Source organism: Notamacropus eugenii, chromosome 4 (assembly GCF_028372415.1).
Source record: "Notamacropus eugenii isolate mMacEug1 chromosome 4, mMacEug1.pri_v2, whole genome shotgun sequence".
Taxonomy (NCBI): Eukaryota; Metazoa; Chordata; class Mammalia; order Diprotodontia; family Macropodidae; genus Notamacropus; species Notamacropus eugenii.
The window spans coordinates 4,107,260-4,124,897 of record NC_092875.1 but is presented as its reverse complement, the minus strand read 5'-3'; the positions used below and the strand labels follow the sequence as shown (position 1 = coordinate 4,124,897).

Here is a 17,638-nt window from a genome sequence, read left to right as displayed (position 1 = left end):
ACAATTTTATATGACAGCTTGTTCAGTATGGCCCAGGTAATAGGCATGTCCTCAGTGTTGAATTCTTGCCACCACAAAAAGAGCTGCTACAAATATTTTTTCTACAAATAAATCTTTTATCATATCTTTGATGGCTTTTGGATGAAGACTTCATAGTGTTACTTTTGGGTCAAAAAGCACACATGGGGTGGAGCCAATGGAGCCAAGATGCCACAGTGAGAGCAAAGACTCACGTTAACTCTAAAACAAATTTCTTCAGATACCTGAAGAAGAATCTGAAAAAAAGAGAATCTGAATAAATTTTAGATAGGCAGAATCCATTAGGAGACAGAGTGTGACATATTTTCTGCCCAGAACAGCCTGGAGGGCTGAAGGGAAGGATGTGTTACACAGGGCTGAGGGAGTGCACAGCACTCTCGCTACACCAGCAAGGACTTTGTCATAGTGAAGTGCTGAAGTGGACTGAAGCAGAAGCAACAGTGGACACTCAAAAATATCAGTACCTGAAGGGAATCGAGGGGAAATTAGTGAGAGAGAAGGGCAGGACCCTCGATAAGAGCAGAACCTACTCCTGAGACAATCAACCCATAGATTAAAAGTTTGAAAGTATCCCTGGACCAAGAAGCCTCCACCATCTGTGCTACTGCCACCACCAGCCGAGCCCAGGGCCAGCCCCAGGCCAGCCCGCGGCAGCCTCTGCTGCTGCAGTCGCTGAGCCTCTGCCTTAGCGCTACTGCTGAGCCCGCCGAACTAGAACTAAGTTCCGCAAAAATTATAAAAGCAGGAAAACCCAAGACAAAGAAAACGAACAAGGCTGTTGACTTCAGTGACATCACAAATTGGCCAACACCAAGCGAATGAGTGAACAACGAATGCCAGAATGTCACCTATCAACCGAATAAGAAGCCACAAAACAGAAGAGAAAAGGAAGAGAAGATTGAAAAGAGAATCCACAAGGAAAGCAAAGAAAACCGTGAAGCGGGAGAGAATGTCAGTAAGGACGAGGCTTAGGCAAATCATCAGAGAAAGAGCTAATAAGCACCGGTGGGCGCCACTTCATTTAGATGATGTATGACCAGATAGCCAAGAAAGACCAGGATCATAGAACAGCTCAGGATCTCAGCCAGAAGCAAACAAGTCAGCACATAACAACCAACGAAACAACTCAAGAAGTTGGAGACGTGATAGAGAATACAGAGGATCAGGGCGAAGTTCCCAGTGTGGGAAGTGAAGGTCGTAATATTCTTTCAACGTCCAGGAAGAGGACGTGCCCCAGGAAGAGGACAGGGCAGAGGAAACCCTCGATTAAAATTTGAATATTCGCATGGTTATCGAGAACAACATGGTGAAAGAATTGATCAACCATTTCAACCAGAACTTAACACTAGCATGATGTATTACTATGAGGATGGCACAGGAGTTCAGACATATTCTGTGGATGAAACATTGCTCAAAGAATACATTAAGCGGCAAATTGAATATTACTTCAGCATAGAAAATTTGGCACGGAGCTTCTTTCTTAAGAGGAAGATGGATGAACAAGGTTTCTACCACATTTCTCTGATTGCCAGTTTCCACCATGATCAGGCCTTGACTAAAAATGTTAATCTTACTTTAGAGCTTTTGAAAGACAGTATGGAAGTGGATAGTGGACCAGAAGATAAGGGAAAAGGTGGAACCAGAAAAATGGTCAGTTCCTGGCCTTTCTCCATGTAATGTGCCACAAATTGACTTCTCCACAAATTGACAGCTCATCGACTGCCCAGAGTTCATACAAGGCAAAGCCTTTGGCTCATATACTGGTAACAGCTTTTCTTTTTCGAGAACAGACAGTTTATCTGTAGGAAAGGCTATGTCGTCCAATCTTCCTGTCCATTTTTTAGGTTTGTTTCTTTTTTCTTTTTTTTGGATTCAATAGAAAGAATAAAGTTCACATTCTGGCTTTTGATGCCCTGAATTTTATTCATGTAATTCCTATAGAGCTACAAACTACCCAAAACAGGGATCTGAGAGTTAAAGATGACACTGTATTCTTCACTCACCTCTCATTCTTTTAGATTATTTTCATACTTTTGGTGGACATAAAGTTTCTGCCTAACTGCTTTTGATTTTGATGATTATTTAATCATATTTTTGTAAATGAATAAGGAAAACTATAGGATTTTCAGATACAATATGACACCTTCTCCCCACCAAGTAAATTTAATAGTGGAATATTCCAGGTGTTTATCCTTGGAGTATTCTTTTGTCCACCATTCAGGTATAGTAGAGCACATGCAATTACAATGCAAGCTTCCTTTATTGTCCCTGCCAGTGTGCTTCAAATTTGACTTGAAGGGACACAGACCTTGTCTACACTCTGGTTAAGGCAGAATTAGGACCTATATTCTCACTTTGTGGATTAAAAACTGGTTGTGACTCCCACTTCACAAACTGCTTTGTGTTAGATGGTTTCCTGGAGCATCCTTAAGGCATGCGGCCTCAGAAAAATGTATACTAGAACGTTTTTCAGTCAGTGGGATAATCTTCTGATGCTCTTGGATGTCACGTGAATGAAATATGCAGTGTAATGGGTGACTCACTGAAAAGTCAATCTTATCACTTTTGGAGCTACATGATCCAGCATATCTGAAACTGAGACTGTCCTCACCTGCACAAGAAAGCCTGCTTTCCGACTCCTGTTGCAGGAGCATGGCTCAACACTGCAATGGAAAGTCTGCCTCTGACATGATGTTATGACGGACTAGAGGAGGGTTGTTTGTCTTAGAGACACTACTCATCAACATGAAAGTGGGCTACATGGGCTCCTCTTTCCAGGAAGAGGAAAAATCTGCAGCTATCATTCTGGAAATCTAGCACGTGTGTGTGTGCGTGTGCGTGTGTGTGTGTGTGTGTGTGTATGTGTGTGTGTGTGTGTGTGTTTTGCCAGGCAGTGCATCAGCAGTGTTACAGAAATAAGTGCAAATGTGAAGCCATTTTCTAAACTATGAGGCTGTCTGATCATTGGTCTACCCTTCATCAGCTGCTCACTACTGACAGAAGTTAAATATGTAATTCAATGTAGACTGATGGAATCTCATAACTATTCGTGAGTGTTATGTGTCTAAAGAATTCAAGAATGTCTTACAGAATAATTTTTCAAACACAGAAAAGGAAAAAAGAAGGCACCTTTTCCACTCATGAATTGTATTATTGATGGTGTTTCAAGGTACTTGAAATACTGGTGCAGTCAATAGTGATGTTGGGCAGTCTGCAAAGTTATTTTGATTTTTCTGATCTACCTTTGATTGTCCTAGCTGTTGATTTTCAGCTCTGTGCCTCTCTGATCCCAGCAAACACTGATTGTAACATTATTTTCTAGGAGTTAAAATGGCCAGGTGATTTTTCCAAGATTGAAGGAAAGATGACACTGTGATAAGTGATTAATGTATGTTGTTTGTGCATGTCAGAGATTGCTCTCCCTTACTATATAAAACATCATGGGATTCAAGATGAAAGGTTTTTTTAACCTGACGTAAGAACAGGAATTTCAGAATTAGTAGTCCAATAATGTTGCCATGGAAAAATACAATTTGCAGGGCAGATAGGAAATAGGTCAGTCAGATTGGAGATGCCATTAGTCTATTAATCATCTTTGCATTATTAATAAAAATAAGATAATAAAAAAAGTTTGAAAGTTACCTACTTGAACATCCAGAAACCAAGATGGTGGATAGATTCTCAGCACTCTCACCCTCCCTTTGTTGACCTTGAAAAACCCAGAGAACACTTCCCCAGGAAAAATCCTGGAATAGTGGGATGCTCAAAGGAGTAAACAGTCTCTCAGCTCAAGAGGCTAAGAAAATCAACAGGGAGATACCTACTTGCTGGTGCTGAAGGGGGTTGACCAGCGCAGGATGGGAGGTGTCCCAGACAGCCCCAGTTCAATGAACCAGAAGGTGATCTTGAGTCTCAGGAGGCTGGAGCTTATTAGTACAAATACCAAGTCCCCAGTCCTGTCTTAGCACAGTCAGGGTAATTGGGAAGACACTAGCATAGACAGGGGTACACCAACTGCAGAGTCTGCCTGTGTCCTAGCTCAGGGGAGAAAGAGACCTCCTGGTGCCAGACCACCCCTCCTGTACATCTCATGCAGTAAACTCCAGGGTAACTTCAAGGATACTCAGAAAGACTTCACATGGCCTCAGGTTTGGAACACACCAGCCAGCCCAACACCAGGTAAACTGAAGCATTTGAACTTCTATCTGAAAGAAACAGAGGCCACAACACACAAAGCCTCAATTTCCTAGCTCAGAAATGTGGGACAGAGTCTCCTATGCTCCTGAAGCAGAGATCTACTTTAAAAGCCATGAAAAATGCAATCATCAATGAGAAAGAAGCAAACCAGAAAAGTAAAGGCTATAGAATCCTATTATGGGGACAAAAACCAAAACAAGAATTCAGAAAAGGACATAATTGAGGATGTACTCACATTTGAAACCTCAAATGAGAATATGAACTGGTCTCAAGCCCAAAGCACATTATTGGAAGGGCTCAAGTAGGATTTTAAAAGTCAAACTAGAGAGATAGAAGAAAAATCGGCCAGTTACTTTAAATATACCATTGACAAAAAAAAAAAAAAAAAAAAAAAAAAAACAATTTACTGAAGAGAATAGCTCTTTAAAAAGGAAAATTGGGCAAATGCAAAAGGAAGTACAAAAGTTAGCAGGAGAAAGCAACTCATTAAAATGAAAAATTGGACAAGTGGAAAAGGAGATTTAAAAGTTAACAGAAGAAAGCAATCTATTAAAAATTAGAATTGAGCAAGTAGAAGCTAATGACTCTATGAGACATCAAAAATCAGTCAAACAAAATCTAATGAATGAAAATACAGAAGAATATGTAAAACAGCTCATGAGAAAAATAACTGACAGGGAAAATACATCCAGGAGAGAAAATCTAAGATCTATTGGTCTACTGGAAAGCCATGGTGAAAAAAAGAGCCTGGACAACATAAATCCAAGAAATCATCAAGGAAAACTGCCCTGAGGTCCTAGATCCAGAAGGCAAAACAGTCATAAAAAACATCCACCAATCACCTCCTGAAAGAGCCCAAATTAAAAACATAAAGGAATATCAGTGCAAAATTCCAGAACTACCAAGTTGAGGCAAAAATACTGTAATATCCAAAAAGAAACAATTCAAATAGTGAAGAACTACAGTCCAGTTGACACAGTACCTTGCAGCTTCTATATTAAAAGAATGGAGGGACTGTTATATTTTATTTTGTAAGGCAAAAGAGTTTGTACTACAACGAAGAATCAAACAACCAGCAAAACTGAGAATAATATTTCAAGCAAGGAGATGGACATTCAATGACATAAGAAATTTCTAAATCTTCTTGATGAAAAGACCAGAGCTCAACAGGAAAATGGATCTTCAAATACAAGACTCGAGAGACACATAAAAAGGTAAATGGGGAAAAAAACTTGTCAGTCATTATGGGCAAACTGTTTACATCCTTGTAAGGGAGGATGACACTTGTTAATCTTGAGAACTGTATATTTATTATGACATTTAAAAGGAATGTACATAGATATAAGGAGTGGCTATAAATTAATTGAAGTGTTGACAAAATAATCGTGATTAAAGGGTGTGAAGGGATTGTAATGGGAGAAAAGGCAGAGGTAGAAAAAGGTAAACTACATCATAGGAACAGGTAAAAAACATATTTTTAGTAGAAGAAAAGAGGGGACGGAGATGTGAACTGTTTGAAATTTACTTTCATCTGACTTGGTTCAAGGAGGGAACAAGATATTCAGTGAAGTATAAAAATATAACAACATATACGCAGAAGGAAGGGGAAGGGGAAAGAAAATTGAGGGTGGATAAAAGGGAGGGAACTAGTTGTAAGTAGTGGTAGTAGTAAGTAGTAAGGGGAAAAGGGAATAAAGGAAGGGGTGCTGATAGAACGGGGGAAAGATTTAGAGAGGCAGAGGGCAAAAATGAACCTCTATTGTGGAAGGTAAAAGCATAAACTGGGTGAAAAAAGAAGGACGGAAAGACAAAGGGAGTAACCAAAATTATGAATGTTAATGGCATGAATAGTCTTATAAAAAGGACGTGGATAGCAGAATGGATTAAAAACCATTATCCTACAATATGTTGTTTACAAGAAACACAATTGAAACAGGGGGATACTCACAGGGTAAAGGTAAATGGTTGGAGCAGAATATATTATGTTTCACCTGATGTATAAAAAGCAGGGTTAGCAATCCTAATCTCAGACAAAGTAAAAGCAGAAATAAATCTAATAAAAACTGATAAGGAAGGAAATTATATTTTCCTAAATGGCACCATATAAAATGAAACAATAACATTACTAAACATATATGCAGCAAGTGGTATAGCATCTAAGTTCTTAGAGAACAACTTAAGGAAGTTACAGGAAGAAATAGACAGCAACATTATACTAGTGGTGTACCTCAACCTCCTCCACTCAGAACTTGATAAATCTAACCTCAAAATAAATAAGAAAGAAGTTAAGGAGGTGAATAAAACTTTGGATAAAGTAGATATGAGATCTCAGGAGAAAACTGAATTGGGATAGAAAAGAATATACCTTTTCCTCAACAGTCCATGGCAGGTACACAAAAACTGACGATGTTCTAGGGCATAAAAACCTCAAAATTCAGTGCAGAAGGACAGAGATACTCAATGAATCCTTTAAAGATGATAATTCAATAAAATTATATGTAATAAGGGGCCATAGAAAGACAGTCAAAAATTAATTGTTAACCAAATAATTTACTCCTAAAGAATGACTAGGTTAAACAACAAATCACAGAAACAATTAATAATTTCATGCAAGAGGATGACAATAATGAGACAACCTACCAGAACTTATGGGATGATGCAAAATCAGTTCTTAAATGAAATTTTATATCATTGAATGTCTATATGAATAAAATAGAGGAAGAGGAGATGAATGAATTGCACATGCAGTTCAAAAAGTTGGAAAAAGAAGAAATTGAAAATCCCCAATTAAATACCAAAATAGAAATCCTGAACACCAAAGGATATATTAATAACATTGAAATTTTAAAGTGTTAAATTAATAAATAAAAATAAGAGTTGGTTTTATGAAAAAAGTATAAAATTGATAAAAATTTTGTCAGTTTGATTTAAAAAAAAGAAAACATCGACCCCCAATGGCAGAGTACAGAGATCAACCTGCTCTTGCTCTCCCTCCATATACCTTAACATATCTGTAAAAATGACTCTAAACAAATTCTAGAGCAGCAGAAATAATAAAATAAAACAGATATCCAGTCCAAGATGGCCTGGAAGGCCAACAGGAAAGGTTGGATGGTTGCATAATCTCTCCTGAGCCAGGCAGTATGGACAGGACTGGAGCAGGTTTCATGATGCCAATTCACAGGAAGCTGCTGTGGTTTAGAGATTTCTCAACACAGAAAAGCCAAAGACAACTTCAAAGGTCAATCAGAAAGCTCTTTCACATGGGTGAGAATAGAGCGTGGTCAGTCAATGCCCCAGCTCCAGGGCTACAAGCAGCCACTTTTGGAACTCTTGGCTTAAAGACCATGGGGAGAAACGAGCAGATGATTTGGGTCTCAGTCCTGAGTGGCCCTTCTGGGGTGAGGAAGCGTTGGAGTGGCAGAGCTGGTGACAGCTATGTAGAGGGAATCCTATGTGCAGTTGCAGGTCAACTCACAGACCAGGGCACAGGCCAGGAGAGAAGTAAACACCTTTCCCTTGATTGTGTCATCATGGAGGAACTGAGAACTTACAAGCCCCTAGAGACATCTCAGACAACAGCTGCACAAAAGCTCTGAAACCCAGGGTACTATACCCTTTACTTGACAAAGGACTCAAAAAAACGAGTAACCGACTTGACTTACCCAAAAAAGGGAAAATATAAGACTATAGAAGGTTACTTACTTGGTGAAAAGTTATTGCTTCCATCTTTTTGGATGAGGAAGAGCAAAGTATACAATCAGAAGACAACTCTGTTAAGGTCAAGGTCAAGGTTTCTGTATTCAAAGCCTCCAAAAATATGCAATGCTCTCAAGTCATAGAAGAACTCAAAATGGATTTTGAAAATCAAATAAGAGAGGTGGAGGAAAAACTGGGAAGAGAAACGAGAGAGATGCAAGAGAATCATGAAAAACGAGTCAACAGCTTGCTAAAGGAGACCCAAAAAAATGCTGAAGAAAATAACACCTTGAAATATTGAGGCTAACTGAATTGGCAAAAGAGGCTCAAAAAGCCAATGAGGAGAAGAATGCTTTAAAAAGCAGAATTAGCCAAATGGAAAAGGAGGTTCAAAAGCCCCCTGAACAAAATAGTTCTTTAAATATTAGAATGGGACGGATGGAAGCTAATGACTTTATGAGAAACCAAGAAATTACAAAACAAAACAAGAATGAAAAAATGAAAGATAATGTGAAATATCTCATTGGAAAAACAACTGACCTGGAAAATAGATCCAGGAGAGACAATTTAAAAATTATGGGACTACCTGAAAGCCAGGATCAAAAAAGACCCTAGACATCATCTTTCATGAAATTTTCAAGGAAAACTTCCCTGATATTCTAGAACCAGAGGGAAGAAAAAATATTGAAAGAATTCACGGATCATCTCCTGAAAGAGATCCAAAAAGAGAAACTCCTGGAAATACTGTAGCCAAATTCCAGAGTTCCCAGGTCAAGGAGAAAATGTTGCAAGCAACTGGAAAGAAACAATTGGAGTATTGTGGAAATACAATCAGGATAACACAAGATCAGCAGCTTCTACATTAAGGGATCGAAGGGTGTGGAATAGGATATTCCAGAAGTCAAAGGAACTAGGACTAAAACCAAGAATCACCTACCCAGCAAAACTGAGTATAATACTTCAGGGGAAAAATTGGTCTTTCAATGAAATAGAGGATTTTCAAGCATTCTTGATGAAAATACCAGAGCTGAAAAGAAAATTTGACTTTCAGACACAAGAATCAAGAGAAGCATGAAAAGGTAAACAGCAAAGAGAAAGCGTAAGGGACTTACTAAAGTTGAACTGTTTACATTCCTACTTGAAAAGACAATATTAGTAACTCTTGAAACTTCTTTCAGTATCTGGGTAGTTGGTGGGATTACACAGAGAGAGAGAGATAGAGAGAGAGAGACAGAGAACACAGAGTAAATTTAATAGGATGGGATCATATCTTAAAAAAATGAAATTAAGCAGTGAGAAAGAAATATATTGGGAGGAGAAAGGAAGAATGGAATGGGGCGAATTATCCCTCATAAAAGAGGCAAGCAAATGACTTTTCAGTGGAGGGAAAAAGAAGGAAGGTGAGAGAAAAACATGAAGTTTACTCTCATCACATTTGACTAAATGAAGGAATAAAATGCACACTCATTTTGGTATGAAAACCTATCTTACAATACAGGAAAGTGGGGGAGAAGGGGATCAGCAGGATGGGGGGATGATAGAAGGGAGGACAGTGGGAGGAGGGTGCAATTTGATGTCAGCACTCTTGGGGAGCGACAGGATCAAAAGAGAGAATAGAAGCAATGGGGGGAAGGATAGGATGGAAGGAAATATAGTTAGTCTTACACAACATGACTATTATGGAAGTCATTTGCAAAACTACACAGATGTAGCCTATATTGAATTGCCTGCCTTCCCAAAGGGAATGGGTGGGGAGGGAGGGATGGAGAGAAGTTGGAACTCAAAGTTTTAGGAACAACTGTTGAGTATTGTTCTTGCAACTAGAAAAGAGAAATACAGATAATGGGGTATAGAAAGTTATCTTGCCCTACAGGACAAAAGAGAAGATGGGGATAAGGGAAGGGAGGGATGTTGAAAGAGAGGGCAGATTGGTGACAGGGGCAATTAGAATGCTCAGCGTTTTGGGGTGGGGGGAGGGGAGAATTGGGGAGAAAATTTGGAACCCAGAATTTTGTGGAAATGAATGTTGAAAAGTTAAATAAATAAATAAATTTTAAAAAACAACCATTATCAAACAATATGCTGTTTACAACAAACACATTTGAAACAGGGGTGTACACAAAGGAAAAGGGAAAAGATTGGAGCACAATATATTGTGCTTCATCTGATGTAAGAAAAGCAGGAGTAGCAATCCTAATCTCAGAAAATCAAAAGCATAAGTAGATCTAATCAAAAGATATGAGGAAAGAAACTGTATCCTGAGAAAAGGAACCATAGGCAACAAAGCAAAATCATTACTAACATATATGTTCCAAGTGGTATAGCATCCCAATTCTTAGAGATGAAATTAAGGGAGTTACAGGAAGAAATAGACAGCAAAACTATACTAGTGGGGGACTTCAACCTCCCCTTCTCTGACCTTGATAAATCAAACCTCAAAATAAAAAAGAAAGAAGTTAAGGAGGTGAATAAAGCTCTGGATGAGGTAGATATGCTATATCTATGGGGAAAATTGAATGGGGATAGAAGGAAATATACTTTTTTTCTCAGTGGCACATGGCACACATACAAAAATTTACCATGTACTAAGCCATAAAAACCTCACAATCCAGTACAGAAAGACAGAGACAGTCAGCATATTCTTCTCAGATCATAATGCAATAAAAATATATGTAATTAAAGGCCATGGAAAGATAGACCAAAAATTAATTGGAAACTAAATAATCCAATCCTAACGAATCAGTAAGTTAATCAACAAATCCTAGAAACAATCAACAACTTCCTTCAATAGAATGACAATAATGAAACAAACTACCAAATCTTAAGGGATATTGTGAAAGCATTTCTTAGGGGAAGCTTTATATCTTTGAATGCCTACATGAATAAAATAGAGAAAGAAGAGATCAATGAATTGAGCATGCAGCTGAAAAAGCTAGCAAAAAAACAAATTGAAAATCCCCAACTAAATGCCAAATTAGAAATACTGAAAATCAAAGGAGAGATTAATAAAATTTAAATTAAGAAAACTCTCGAACTAATAAATAAAATTAACAGTTGGTTTTCTGCAAAAAGCAATAAAATTGCTACCACCTTTGGTCAATTTGATTAAAAAAAGAAAAGAAAATCAAATTACCAATATTAAAAATGAAAAAGGGTGAGGAGGAAATTAAATTTCCTCCAGTGAGGAGGAAATTAAAACAATAATTTGAAATTGCTTTGCCCAACTCTCTGCACATAAATTCGACAATATAAATGAGATGGATGATTATTTTAAAAATATAAATTGCCCAGATTAATAGAAGAGGGTGCTGAATACTTAAATAACTCCATCTCAGAAAAAGAAATTGAACAAGCCATCAATGAACTCCCTAGGAAAAAATCTCCAGGACCTGATGGATTTACAAGTGAATTCTATTACACTTTTAAAGAACAGTTACATCCAAAACTATGCAGACTTCTATCGAAAATTGGGGAAGAAAGAGGCTTTCCCAAATATGATACAAATATGGTTTTGTGACCTAAATCAGGAAGAACCAAAACAGAGAAAGAAAATTATAGACCAATTTCTCTAATGAATATAGATAAAAAAAAATTTAAATAAGATTTTAGCAAAAAGAATACAGCAACTTATCATGAGAGTAATACATAATGGTCAGGTAGGATTTATACCAGGAATGCAAGATGAGTTCAATATTAGGAAAACTATTTGCATTATTGATCATATCAACAAAAAACACTAACAGAAACCACATGATCATCTCAATAGATGCAGAAAATGCTTTTGACAAAAATCCAACACCCATTCCTTTTGAAAACATTGGAGGACATAGGAATAAATGGAATTTCTCCTAAAATAATAAGTAGTATCTACCTAAAACGTTCGGCAAGCATTGTATGAAAGAGAGATAACCTAGATGCATTGCCAACAAGAACAGGGGTGAAACAAGGATGTCCACTATCAACACTATTATTCAAGTGGTACTAGAAATGTTAGGTGTAGCAATAGGAGAAGAAAAATAAATTGAAGTAATTAGAATAGGCAAAGAAGAAATTAAGTTATCGCTCTTTGCAAATGACATGATGATATACTTAGAGAATCCAAGCTATTCAAGTAAAAAACTACTTGAAATAATAAACAACTTTGACAAAGTTGTAGGCTACAAAATAAACCCACACAAATCTTCTGCATTTCTACATATGACTCACAAAGCCCAACAGCAAGAGATAGAAAGAGAAATCCCATTTAAAACTAGAGCAGACACTATAAAATATTTGAGAATTTACCTGCCAAAACAAATTCAGGGACTATATAAACACAATTACAAAACACTTTTCCCACAAATAAAGTCAGATATAAGTAAGTGTAAAAACATCAGTTGCTCATGGGTAGGCCAAGCCAATACAATAAAAATGACAATTCTACCTAAATTAATTTAATTTTTCAGTGCCATACCAATCAAACTATCATATAATTATTTTCTAGAGCTGGAAAAAATAATATCAAAATTCCTCTGGAAGAGCAAAAGATTCAGAATATCGAGGGAATTAATGAAAAGAAATGCTAGGGAAGGTATCCTAGCTCTACCAGATCTCAAATTGTATCATAAAGCAGCAATTATCAAAACCAATTGGTACTGGCTAAGGAAGCGAAGGGTAGACCAGTGGAATGGGTTAGGTACTCAAGACACAGTACACAATGAATATCACAGTCTACTATTTGATAAACCCAAGGACCCCAACTTCTGGGAGAAGAACTCACTGTTCTACAAAAATTGCTGGAAAAACTGGATAACAGTCTGGTGGAAACTAAGCATAGTCCAATGCCTGACATCATATGCAGGAATAAAGTTCAAATCAGTTCATGATCTATGGATAAAGCTTGATACTATAAACAAATTTTTGGAGCAGGGAACAGTGTATTTATCAGATTTATGGAGAAAGGAAGATTTTTTTGAATAAAGAAGAGATAGAAAGCATTTTGAAGTGCAAAATGTATAATTTTGATCATATTAAACTGAAAAGTTTTTGTACAACCAAACCCAATGCAACAAAAATTATGAGGGAAGCTGAAAACTGGGAAAGAATTTTTGCAGCTAATGTCTATGATAGAAACCTCATTTCTAAAATACATTGAGAACTGAGTCAAATGTACAAGGATACAAGTCATTCCCCAATTGAAAAATGGTCAAAGGATATGAACAGGCAGTGTTCAGAGGAAGAAATTAAAGCTATCTGTAGTCACATGAAAAAATGCTCTAAACCACTATTGATTAGAAAGAAAATATTGAATTCTTGTGGAAATAAATTTTGAAAAGTGAAAAGTACTTAAATAACTTGAATTCTTTTGCCTTAGTATTGAAAAGTGAAAAATAATAACTTGAATTCTTTTGCCTTAGTATTACTGCTACTAGACCTATGCCACCTATACCAAAGAGATCAAAGAAAGAGGAAAAGAGCCAATGTGATTATTCCCCTATCCCTCCCCCTGCCTTAGACTGTGAGTTCTCTAAGAGCTAAGCTTATCTTTTTTCCTATCTTTTTATGTACAGCACTTTGTGTAATGCCTTGAACTTAATTGCAGCTTAATAAATACTAGTTGACTCTAAGACTGATTCTGAGTTGAACCTGAGGAGTTTGAGGGATTGGAGTCACAATGAGTTTGAAGTATAGGGACTGAGATTTTGAGATTGAGGTGGAATGACAATAGATTTTGATAAATTAGTGGAATTTCAGAGTTCATGAACACGGAAGTGATGCATTTGTGGGTGATGGCAAGATCAAGGGTGCAACCATCTTTGTGTGTGTGTGACTAAGGGATTGGAAGAGTAGGTCATAAGAAATAGACAAACCGAAAAACTTTGAGGAAAAGGTGTTTCAAGGGTTACCTATGTGTATCAATATGTAGTCCCTTAGCAAAAAGGTAGGGAGGAAAGAAAAAAATATAAGTCCAGAATTAAACTCATTGAGGAAATAAGAAATTTGATATGATAGTGGACATCGATTGAGGGAAACCTCAAAGGAAGAGAGATTTTGGAGCAATAATGTGAGATAGAAAACCTGAAAATCTATGTACAAATACATTTGTAGCTGTAGTGGCAAAGAGGTAGAAATAATGAAGAAGTACCTTAATTAGGGAGTGATCAAAGAAATTGCGGTATATGAATATAAAAGTATATTATAATGCTGAAAGAAATGATAAAATGAATTGTTTCAGAGAAACCAGAGAATGATTACAACAATATGTAAAGAAAAATGACTGAAAACATAAGAAATTGGGTCAATAAAATGAGTAACTATAATTTCACAGAACCATTAATAAAGCATATTATTCACCTCATCATCAAGAAGCAATGAACTCAAAATAGCAAATAAAATCGATATTCATATATTACTAGTTAGGGAATTTGTTTTAGTTGACTCTCTCTCTCTCTCTCTCTCTCTCTCTCTCTCTCTCTCTCTCTCTCTCTCTCTCTCTCTCTCCCTCTCCCTCTCTCTCTCTCTTTCTCTCCAACTATCTGTGGAATAAAAAGCTGCTTTCAGATCTCTTTTTATCTATAACTTCACTAGCTTTCTCTTTGTGAGGGAGGCAGTAGTGGCTATCCAGAGTCCAGTGTTCCTTTTGTATTGAAAACTGGAAAGACACAGCACTACCTGTACTATTTCTTGAGGTATGTAGAGCATGTTAAAAATTGTGTTTGGAATTAATCCAATGTAACTTTGATAAGTAATAATTATTTCTGTGGCTTCAAACATTTATTTTCTCATGATTCAGCTTAACAGCACAAGGGAGGAAGAAGACCTCTTTATCTTTCCTCTATTTGTCTTTGAAAGCCCTTCATAACTTGGCCCCTTCTGACACTTCCCATCTTCTTAAACTTCACCCAGGGTGCTCTATGAGTAGTTTCACTGGCATCCCTGATGTTTCTTGCACAAGACACTTCATCTTTCAACTCCATTTAAATTCACTGGTGAACTCCACACCTGGAATGCTCTCCCTCCCTGTCTCAGACTCCTGTCTTCCCTGACTTCCTTCAAATATTGGCTAAAGTGTCATGTTTTGTAAAAAGTCCTGCCCAATTGTATTTAATGTTAGTTCCTTTGCTCTACAATTATCTACAATTTATGCTCTATGTATCTTTTTGTATGTAGTCATTTTGATATCATTTTCCCCCATGATACTGAGCTCTTTAATAACTGGAACTTTTTTTTTCTTTTCTTTATATCCCCAGGGCTTCGTACAAAGCCTGAAAAATCATAAGTACTAGATGAATGTTTATTTTTTCCTTGACTTTTTTTTAAAACTATAAGTTCTATACTATGATTTCTACTAGAAGTATAGTATAAGTTCTCTTTTGAGAGCACAGTCTATGTCTGATTAATACCTTATTTGTCCCTCTCCAGAAACTTAAGGATAATCTTGTCATTAGTACTCTGAATCTATACTTTTTATCAAGTCTGCAACTCTGTACTACTGAGAGAAGTATTATTTGGAAAAGCAATGCTAAAAAGGAGCTTGAATAACCAATACTACACTAGTATTCATAGATTACGTCACATTTGAGGTTGAAGTGCAGGTAATGTGATGTAATGCCCAGAGCAAGGAACTGGTAACTATAACCTATGGCTTTTGGTCTTGGCACTTCCACCAATGAACCGAGTGACTTTGGGTAAGTGCTAATCTTCTACGACTTTATGTGATCTTTTAGGGAAGAATGCCTGAAATAATTATCAGATATATTTCTGTGATAAATTATGGGTGAATATAATTCTATTCATGGTAAACAATAAGGGTAATGCTTAAGGGCAACGCTCATCTCTCCCACATGAGTGATTTCACATGATTTCACTGGTATAGGATATTCTTCTAAGTCCTCTTTCAATGCAAGTCCTCTCTTCTGAAACTTGATGTCTTAGAAAGTTGCTTAGATTATTGAGACATTTGGCAATTTGCTTAGGATCATATTACATATGATTAGGAAAGAAGGAATCCAGGTTTCCTTGCTAATTCTCTATTCATAACACCAAACCACCCCTCACTAGCCGGACAACAATCTCAGAAGTTGTAAGAACAATATCACCTACTTGGGTAACCTTGCAGAGCTCGAGTAAGGTGACCATCTGGACAGCTCCTCCAATGTCTACCACAGACTTGTCTTGCTCCCAACAGTTATAGTGAATGAACTGAGTGCCCAATCAGCCATCAAAAGGAACTCTCCAAAGTTTTCTCATCACTGTGACAGGAATTGTAGGAAGTGTAGAATCCTAGGGAAATGTTGGGCAACAAATGTTGTTCCCTGTTGATCTCATCCACTGCAAATTTAGGTCAGAGCCTATTGTTAATTTCTGTACAACCACCTATTGGAGAAAGAGCCACTAACTGCTAACAAGGTCTGAAAATAGAGCCTTCATGCCTTGTTTCCCCAACTCTCGGAAGCCTATCACTTCTGTCTCTTCTTATTCTGGGGCAGTGCTGTAGTCATGCATACACTGCTTTGAAGGTCATATCTAAAGACTTCAGCTCATTTTGTATAAATTAATAACAGGCTCACTCATTCTACTTGCTCAAGTAGCACTTCCTCCTTCGGATTCCAGGCATTTAGAGGGCCATTTACTTCAAGTTTATAATGTGGTCCTACTTCTCAGAGTCATTCACTCATTTATTTGTTCAACAGTCACTAAGTACCACCCTTGAAGAATCTTAAAGTTTCAGAGTTGAAAGAGGACTCACTCACTAGACATTTGGTTCAACCTATTTTCAAAACTGACCCCCCCCCCAAAATAGCTGATGACAAGACAATATGACCACAAGGGATCAAAAATTATCCTGCTCTTAGAGAACTTATAAGCTAGAGTTGACATAATATAATAATATCAAGTCTTTTTATTTCACTCCAAGATTTGGAAAGTGCTACAGAAACACCTCATTTGGTCATCACAACAAACTCTATAGCAGTTATTACCACTTAGCTACAGCAGCTAGCATGTAGTAACTAGTATATCTAGCTAATAGTAGTTATTATTTTCTCTTTTTTTGCAGATGGCACAGTGGATAAACTACCAGACTTGGAGTCAGGAAGAATTAGACACTTACTAGCTCTGTGACCTTGGACAAGTCACTTAAATTTATTTGCTTCAGTTTCCTCATCTCTGAAATGAGCTGGAGAAGGAAATGGCAAACTATTCCAGTATTTTTGTCAAGAAAATCCCAAATGTGGTCACCAAGTCAAACATAATGGGAAAATAACAAAATTTTATAGATGAAGAAATTAAGACAGAAAGAAGTTGAATAAATTACATGACATCACCCAGCTAATATGTATGAAGCAGGATTTGAATTAAGTTCTCCAAGACTCCAGGTACAGTGCTCTATTCACTGTACTACACAGACATGCTCACATAACTGAGACAAATGTAGTGGAAAATACATGATACATGAATGGTACCCTGAGTTCAAGACATTTCAAGCAAGGGGAGATTCCTGTTTACTACAGTCATAAGGCAATCATGGTGGAGAGTCTTATAGACCTGGAAAGACAGTTATGTAGATGTATGGAATTAGAGAGGAGAGATTTCTATGCAAAGTCAACTGGAGAGAGTCTTGTTCAAGGAATATGAAGCATTTTAAGTTGCCCCCACAGAATCTATGTAAGAACTTGTCTAAATGACTTCAATTTAGCAACAAGATCCCAAACAACTTTTTACC

The 17,638-nt window shown here is 37.1% G+C and overlaps 1 pseudogene; it reads left to right on the top strand.

Moving 5' to 3' along the window:
- The first annotated feature begins 27 nt into the window (after positions 1–27).
- Positions 28–2,098, top strand: LOC140498806 (la-related protein 1B-like; annotated as a pseudogene).
- The last annotated feature ends 15,540 nt before the right edge of the window (positions 2,099–17,638 follow it).